Source organism: Arachis hypogaea, chromosome 13 (assembly GCF_003086295.3).
Source record: "Arachis hypogaea cultivar Tifrunner chromosome 13, arahy.Tifrunner.gnm2.J5K5, whole genome shotgun sequence".
In the NCBI taxonomy this organism is placed as follows: domain Eukaryota; kingdom Viridiplantae; phylum Streptophyta; class Magnoliopsida; order Fabales; family Fabaceae; genus Arachis; species Arachis hypogaea.
The window spans coordinates 109,664,445-109,673,585 of record NC_092048.1 but is presented as its reverse complement, the minus strand read 5'-3'; the positions used below and the strand labels follow the sequence as shown (position 1 = coordinate 109,673,585).

The following is a 9,141-nucleotide window of genomic DNA, read 5'->3' as shown; positions in this document are numbered from 1 at the left end:
TGAACCTGGAGTTTTGCATCACATTCATATTAACACTGCATTCTGCATCTTTTCAGATTAAAAAAAAAAAAAAACGAGCACGCGACGCGACTGCATCAGCGACGCGTTCGCGTCGCAAGGAGATGGGAGACAATATTAATATGAACAGAGAGTTTCGTAGGAGCAGCGCTGGAGGTGTGCCAATGGCACAAATCACCCCACGCGACCGCGTCGCTGACGCGACCGCGTCATATGAGAATAATGGCCTCCCACGCGACCGCGTCACCCACGCGGCCGCGTGACCTAAAAATCAACGTAAAAAGGGTGCATGGTCAAAAGTTGAGCTAGAGTTGGGCTGGACTCGTGCTAGAAGCCCAAGCCCTCCCAAGCGAACGCATGACCCACGCGTCCGCGTCATATTGGAAATAAGGCCACTCACGCGATCGCATGCCCTACGCGACCGCGTCACCCTAGATTTTGGCAATACCAAGTTTCAAACAGAGAGTTGTGCGACCGCGAGGCTACACTCCCGCCACTAGCACAAATCGAGTCACGCGATCGCGTGCCCCACGCGTCCGCGTCGCCCAACCTTATTGTGCACCACGCGACCGCGTCACCCACGCGACCGCGTCGCCAGCGTCGCACAACCTATCCAGATTAGTGCCAATTTTCTTATCTTTTCTTCTCCAAATCCTTATTCTTCTTATCTTTTCTTATTTCTTTCTTCTTCCTTTCTTATTTTCTCTCACTTCCATTCTATTTTATTTAATTTATTTGCATACTTTCATTCATTGTATATTTTTATTTTTCTAAAATTATTATTGGTGTTCAAATGTTCTTATTCAACTGTTACATCTTTTCTGGTATTTTCTTGGTGCTTAGTGACTTGTTTCATTCTTATTGAGTAATATTATCTAAATCAATGCCAATCTTTTATATCTGTATTACTTTTGCATTGACATGAATTTATATTATCTCTCCTTCCCCACTCTCTTCCCATTATTGTACATTTTGTACAACTGGCATGCCATGTCTTCTATTCTTTTCTCACTTGCATGTTGTAGCTACCATGTAATTGAGACCCTTATTATTTGGCATTAACCCACCCATACTGTATTTATTTTCCTATCTTTATTTCTGGGTAACTGGTGGACGAAATTGTGATCACATTAATGTAGTACTCTTTGTTATTGTATGGAATCATTATTATGGCTCTTTACTATGTGTGGACACAACTCCGTTCAACTAACCAGCAAGTGTACTGGGTCGTCCAAGTAATAAACCTTACGCGAGTAAGGGTCGATCCCACAGAGATTGTTGGCTTGAAGCAAGCTATGGTCACCTTGTAAATCTCAGTTAGGCGGATTTAAACATGATACTTTATTAGATTAAAATAAACAATAAAAGGGATAGAGATACTTATGTAGATTCATTGGCAGGGATTTTAGATAAGCGAATGGAGATGCTTTTCGTTCCTCTGAACCTCTGCTTTCCTGCTATCTTCATCCAATCAGTCTTACTCCTTTCCATGGCTGGCTTTATGTGATACATCACCACTGTCAATGGCTACTTTCGGTCATCTCTCGGGAAAATGATCCAATGCCCTGTCACGGCACGGCTAATCGTCTGGAGGCATCACCCTTGTCAATGGCTTCATCTTATCCTCTCAGTGAGTAATATGCTCACGCATCCTGTCATGGCACGGCTATTCATCTGTCGGTTCTCGATCATGCTGGAATAGGATTTACTATCCTTTTGCGTCTGTCACTAACGCCCTGCAATCGCGAGTTAGGAGCTCGTCACAGTCATTCAATCATTGAATCCTACTCGGAATACCACAGACAAGGTTTAGACTTTTCGGATCTCTTGAATGCCGCCATCATTCTAGCTTACGCCACGAAGATTCTGGTTAGGAGATCTAAGAGATACTCATTCTAGCTTAATTCATGTAGAACAGAAGTGTTTGTCAGGCACGCGTTCATAAGGGAGAAGGATGATGAGCGTCACACATAATCATCACCTTCATCACGTTCTTGGGTGCGAATGGATATCTTAGAAGCGAAATAAGAAGAATTGAATAGAAAACAGTAGTACTTTGCATTAATCTTTGAGGAACAGCAGAGCTCCACACCTTAATCTATGGAGTGTAGAAACTCTACCGTTGAAAATACATAAGTGAAAGGTCCAGGCATGGCCGAGATGGCCAGCCCCCAAAACGTGATCACAGGATCAAAATACAATCCAGGATGCCTAATACAATAGTAAGAGGTCCTATTTATAATAAACTAGCTACTAGGGTTTACATGAGTAAGTATTTGATGTATAAATCCACTTCCGGGGCCCACTTGGTGTGTGTTTGGGCTGAGCTTAAGTGTTGCACGTGCAGAGGCCATTTGTGGAGTTGAACACCAGTTTTTGTGCCAGTTTGGGCGTTCAACTCTGGTTTTGGATCCTTTTCTGGCGCTGGACGCCAGATTTGGGTAGAAAGCTGGCGTTGAACGCCAGTTTATGTCATCAATTATTGGCCAAAGTATGGACTATTATATATTTCTGGAAAGCCCTGGATGTCTACTTTCCAACACAATTGGAAGCGCGCCATTTCGAGTTCTGTAGCTCCAGAAAATCCACTTTGAGTGCAGGGAGGTCAGAATCCAACAGCATCAGCAGTCCTTTTTCAACCTCTGAATCTGATTTCTGCTCAAGTCCCTCAATTTCAGCCAGAAAATACCTGAAATCACAGAAAAACACACAAACTCATAGTAAAGTCCAGAAATGTGAATTTAACACAAAATCTATTAAAAACATCCCTAAAAGTAACTAGATCCTACTAAAAACATACTAAAAACAATGTCAAAAAGCGTATAAATTATCCGCTCATCACAACACCAAACTTAAATTGTTGCTTGTCCCCAAGCAACTGAAAATCAAAATAGGATAAAAAGAATAAAATATACTATAAATTCCAAACTATCAATGAAACAGAGCTTCAATCATATGAGCGGGACTTATAGCTTTTTGCCTCTTGAATAGTTTTGGCATCTCACTTTATCCATTGAGGTTCAGAATGATTGGCATCTATAGGAACTTCAGATTTCGAATAGTGTTATTGACTCTCTTAGTTCAGTATGATGATTCTTGAACACAGCTTCTTTATGAGTCTTGGCCGTGGCCCTAAGCACTTTGTTTTCCAGTATTACCACCGGATACATAAATGCCACAGACACATAATTGGGTGAACCCTTTTAGATTGTGACTCAGCTTTGCTAAAGTCCCCAATTAGAGGTGTCCAGGGTTCTTAAGCACACTCTTTTTTTTTTTTTTTTGCTTTGGACCTTGACTTTAACCGCTCAGTCTCAAGTTTTCACTTGACACCTACACGCCACAAGCACATGGTTAGGGACAGCTTGGTTTAGCCGCTTAGACCAGGATTTTATTCCTTTAGGCCCTCCTATCCACTGATGCTCAAAGCCTTGGGATCCTTTTTATTTTCCTTGCCTTTTGGTTTTAAGGGTTATTGGCTTTTTGCTTTTGCCTCTTGGTTTTAAGAGCTTTGGCTTTTTCTGCTTGCTTTTTCTTTTTCTTTCTATTTTTTTTTCGCCTATTCTATTTTTTTTTTTTTGCAAGCTTTGTTCTTTGCTGCTTTTTCTTGCTTCAAGAATCATTTTTATGATTTTTCAGATTATCAAATAACATGTCTCCTAGTCATCATTCTTTCAAGAGCCAACATATTTAACATTATTAAACAACAACTTCAAAAGACATATGCACTGTTCAAGCATACATTCAGAAAACAAGAAGCATTGTCACCACATCAATATAATTAAACTAAGTTCAAGGATAAATTCGAAACTCATGTACTTCTTGTTCTTTTGAATTAAAACATTTTTCATTTAAGAGAGGTGATGGATTCATAGGACATTTATAACTTTAAGACATAGTTACTAACTACTAATGATCATGTAATGAAGACACAAACACAGATAAGCACATAACATAGAAAACAAAAAACAGAAGAAATAAGAACAAGGAATGAATCCACCTTAGTAATGGTGGCGTTTCCTTCTTGAGGAACCAATGATGTCCTTGAGCTCTTCTATGTCTCTTCCTTGTCTTTGTTGCTCCTCCTTCATTGCTTTTAGATCTTCTCTGATTTCATGAAGGATGATGGAGTGCTCTTGATGTTCCACCCTTAGTTGCTTCCAATAATTGTGTGGAAGAAAATGTATCCCCTGAGGTATCTCAGGGATCTCTTGATTTGCAGTCAAATGTTCTACCACTGAGCTATAGACCCTTGATGGAAGCTTTTGTCTTCCCTTTCCTCTTTCTAGAGGTTTCTCTGGCCTTAGGTGCCATCAATGGTTATGGAAAAAACAAAAAAGCTATGCTTTTACCACACCAAACTTAGAATGTTGCTCGCCCTCGAGCAAAAGAAGAAAGAATAGAAGAAGAAGAGGATATGGAGGAGATGGATGGCTGTGTGTATTCGGCCATATGGGTGGGATTGGGTGGGGAAGAGATGTTGAATTTTTGAAGGTAAGTAGGTGTATGGGTGTGAGTGGTAAATGGAAGACAGAAGGGATGAGTGTTTATTGGGAATAGAGGATGATTGAGAAGAGAGAAGAGAGTGAGTGAAGGTAGGTGGGGATCCTGTGGGGTCCACAGATCTTGAGGTGTCAAGGCATTTACATCCCTGCACCAATTTAGGCATGCAAAATGCCCTTGCACACAACTCTGGGCGTTCAGCGCCAGGTTGGTGCCCATTTTGGGCGTTCAATGCCCCTTTGCTGCCATTTCTGGCGTTGAACGCCAGAACCATGCTTGTTCTGGGCGTTCAGCGCCAGGATGCTCCCATTCTGGGCGTTCAGCGCCAGAACTATGCTCTGTTCTGGCGTTTGAACGCCAGACAGATGCTCCTCCAGGGTGTGATTTTTCTTCTGCTGTTTTTGATTCCGTTTTTGATTTTTTTTTTGTTTATTTTGTGACTCCACATGATCATGAACCTAAGAAAACATGAAAAACAATAAAAATAAGAATTAGATAAACATTGGGTTGCCTCCCAACAAGTGCTTCTTTAATGTCAATAGCTTGACAGTGGGCTCTCATGGAGCCTCACAGATGTGCAGAGCTTTGTTGAGACTCTCCAACACCAAACTTAGAGTTTGGATATGGGAGTTCAACACCAAACTTAGAGTTTGGTTGTGGCCTCCCAACACCAAACTTAGAGTTTGACTGTGGGGGCTCTGGTTGACTCTGCTTGGAGAGAAGCTTTTTCTGCTTCCTCTCCATGGTTGTAGAGGGAGATCCTTGAGTTTTAAACACAAGGGAGTTCTCATTCCATTGAAGGAATATTTCACCTCTGTCAACATCAATCACAGCTCTTGCTGTGGCCAGGAAAGGTCTTCCTAGGATGATGGATTCATCCTCTTCCTTTCCAGTATCCAGGACTATGAAATCAGCAGGGATGTAAAGGCCTTCAACATTTACTAACACGTCCTCTACTTGTCCATAAGCCTGTTTTCTAGAGCTGTCTGCCATCTCTAATGAGATTTTAGCAGCTTGCACCCCATAGATTTCCAGTTTCTCTATTACAGAGAGGGGCATGAGGTTTATTCCTGAACCAAGGTCACACAGAGCCTTAAAGATCATGGTGCCTATGGTACAGGGTATTATGAACTTTCCAGGATCCTGTCTCTTCTGAGGCAATGTCAGTTGATCCAGATCACTTAGTTCATTGATGAACAAGGGAGGTTCAACTTCCCAAGCATCAATGCCAAACAATTTGGCATTCAGCTTCATGATTGCACCAAGAAACTTGGCAGTTTGCTCTTTAGTAACATCCTCATTCTCTTCAGAAGAGGAATACTCATCAGAGCTCATGAAGGTCATAAGGAGGGTTAATGGAATCTCTATGGTCTCTAGATGAGTCTCAGATTCCTTTGGTTCCTCAGAGGGAAGCTCCTTATTGATCACTAGACGTCCCAGGAGGTCTTCCTCCTTGGGATTCACGTCCTCTCCTCTCCTCACAGGTTCGGCCATGGCGCTTATGTCAATGGCCTTGCACTCTCCTTTTGGATTCTCTTCTGTATTGCTTGGGAGAGTACTAGGAGGGATTTCAGTGATCCTTTTACTCAGCTGGCCCACTTGTGCTTCCAGATTTCTAATGGAAGACCTTGTTTCATTCATGAAACTTACAGTGGCCTTAGATAGATCAGAGACTAGATTTGCTAAATTAGAAGCATTTTGTTCAGAGTTCTCTGTCTGTTGCTAAGTTGATGATGGAAAAGGTTTGCCATTGCTAAACCTGTTTCTTCCACCATTATTAAAGCCTTGTTGAGGCTTTTGATCCTTCCATGAGAAATTTGGATGATTTCTCCATGTTGAGTTATAGGTGTTTCCATAAGGTTCACCTAAGTAATTTACCTCTGCTATTGCAGGGTTCTCAGGATCATAGGCTTCTTCTTCAGGAGAAGCCTCTTGAGTACTGTTGGATGTAGCTTGCATTCCATGCAGACTCTGAGAGATCATATTGACTTGCTGAGTCAATATTTTATTTTGAGCCAATATGGCATTCAGAGTATCAACTTCAAGAACTCCCTTCTTCATAGGCGTCCCATTGCTCACAGGATTCCTTTCAGAAGTGTACATGAACTGGTTATTAGCAACCATGTCAATGAGTTCTTGGGCTTCTGCAGGCGTTTTCTTTAGGTGAATGGATCCACCTGCAGAAGTGTCCAGTGACATCTTTGATAGCTCAGATAAACCATCATAGAATATATCCAGGATGGTCCATTCTGAAAGCATGTCAGAAGGACACTTTTTCGTCAACTGTTTGTATCTTTCCCAAGCTTCATAGAGGGATTCACCTTCTTTCTGCCTGAAGGTTTGAACATCAGCTCTAAGCTTGCTCAGCTTTTGAGGAGGAAAGTACTTGGCTAAGAAAGCCATGACCAGCTTATCCCAAGAGTTCAGGCTGTCTTTGGGTTGAGAATCCAACCATAATCTAGCTTTGTCTCTTACAGCAAAAGGGAAAAGCATGAGCCTGTAGACTTCAGGATCTACTCCATTAGTCTTAACAGTATCACATATCTGCAAGAATTCAGTTAAGAACTGAAAGGGATCTTCAGATGGAAGTCCATGAAACTTGCAGTTCTACTGCATCAGAGAAACTAATTGAGATTTCAGCTCAAAGTTGTTTGCTCCAATGGCAGGAATGGAGATGCTTCTTCCATGTAAATTGGAATTAGGTGCAGTGAAGTCACCAAGCATCTTCCTTATATTATTATTATTTTTGGCTGCCATCTCCTTTTCCTGTTTGAAAATTTCTGAAAGGTTATCTCTGGATTGTTGTATTTTAGCTTCTCTTAATTTTTTCTTCGGAGTCCTTTCAGGTTCTGGATCTGCTTTAACAAGAATGTTCTTGTCCTTGCTCCTGCTCATATGACAAAGAAGATGGCACAGAAAAAATAGTAATAATAATGTAGATCCTTTATACCACAGTATAGGGATCCTTGTGTTAGTAGAAGAAAAGAAGGGAAGAAAATCTGAACTCAGAGAGAGAGGGGGTTCGGATTTTTGGAGAGTTGAAGGAAAGATGTTAGTATATCAATAAACAAATAGAAGAAGATGAGAGGGGGAAGTGAATTTTCGAAAACAATTTTTGAAAAAGAGTTAGTAATTTTTGAAAATAGTTTTTGAAAAAGGTTAGTATTTTTTTTCGAAATTTTTTTTTTAAATAAAAAAAATAAAAATAATTAGTTAATAAAAAAGAAATTTTTGAAAAAGAGGGAAGATATTTTCAAAAATTAGAGAGAGAGAGTTAGTTAGGTAGTTTTGAAAAAGTTAAGAAACAAACAAAAAGTTAGTTAGTTAGTTGAAACAAATTTGAAAAGATAAGAAGTTGGGAAGTTAGAGAAGATATTTTGAAATCAAATTTTGAAAAAGATAAGATAAGAAGATATTTTTTTTTTGAAAAGATATGATAGAAATTAGTTTTTGAAAAAGATTTGATTTTTAAAATCACAATTAATGACTTGATTCATAAGAAATCACAAGATATGATTCTAGAACTTAAAGTTTGAATCTTTCTTAACAAGCAAGTAACAAACTTCAAATTTTTGAATCAAAACATTAATTGATTATGTTATTTTCGAAAATTTGGTCTAAAAATAAGAAAAAGATTTTTGAAAAATATTTTTGGAATTTTCAAAAATAACTAAGAATTTTGAAAAAGATTTGATTTTTGAAAAAGATTTTGAAAAAGATAAGATTTTCAAATTGAAAATTTGATTTGACTCATGAGAAACAATTTGATTTTAAAAATTTTTGAAAAAGTCAATCCAAATTTTTGAATTTGATGAGAGAAAAAAGGGAAAGATATTTTTTTTGATTTTTGAATTTTTATGATGCAAGGGAAAAACAAGAAAAATGATGCAATGCATGAAATTTTTAGATCAAAACAATGAATGCATGCATGAATGATATGAGTGTCAAGATGAACATCAAGAACACTTTGAATGTCAAGATGAACATCAAGAACATATTTTTGAAAAATTTTTGATGCAAAGAAAACATGTAAGACACCAAACTTAGAATTCTTTAATGCTTAGGCACTAAGAATTCAAGAATGCATATGATAAACATGATAAGACACAAAACAAAAAATCATCAAGATCAAACAAGAAGACTTACCAAGAACAACTTAAAGATCATGAAGAACACTATGAATGCATGAAATTTTCGAAAAAAATGCAAGATGCATATGCAATTGACACCAAACTTATAACATGACTCAAGACTCAAGACTTAAACAAGAAACAGAAAAATATTTTTGATTTTTATAATTTTCTAATTTTTTTTGGATTTTTAGTTTATATTTTCGAAAAACTATTTTGGAAAAGAAAAATAAGGATTCCAAAATTTTCAATATGAATTCCAGGAATCTTATGCTCTAAAGCTCCAATCAAAGGGTCAGGCATGGCTCAATAGCCAGCCAAGCTTTAGTATGTAACTCAGACATGACACGCCTGACATTCCTTACATTCAACAGCCAATTGGCTAAGAAAGATAAAGAAGCTCTTCTCTTGGGTATAAGGATTGAGACATGGCTTTACAGCCAGCCAGGCTTCAACATGCTTCATGAAACGCTAGAATTCATTCTTAAAA

At 38.7% G+C, this 9,141-nt stretch overlaps 1 non-coding gene across 1 annotated transcript; it reads left to right on the top strand.

The window, feature by feature from the left end:
- The first annotated feature begins 6,774 nt into the window (after positions 1–6,774).
- LOC112739511 (small nucleolar RNA R71) lies at positions 6,775–6,882 on the top strand. The gene has a single exon (XR_003170446.1). It is a non-coding gene; the product is annotated as a small nucleolar RNA R71 (small nucleolar RNA).
- The last annotated feature ends 2,259 nt before the right edge of the window (positions 6,883–9,141 follow it).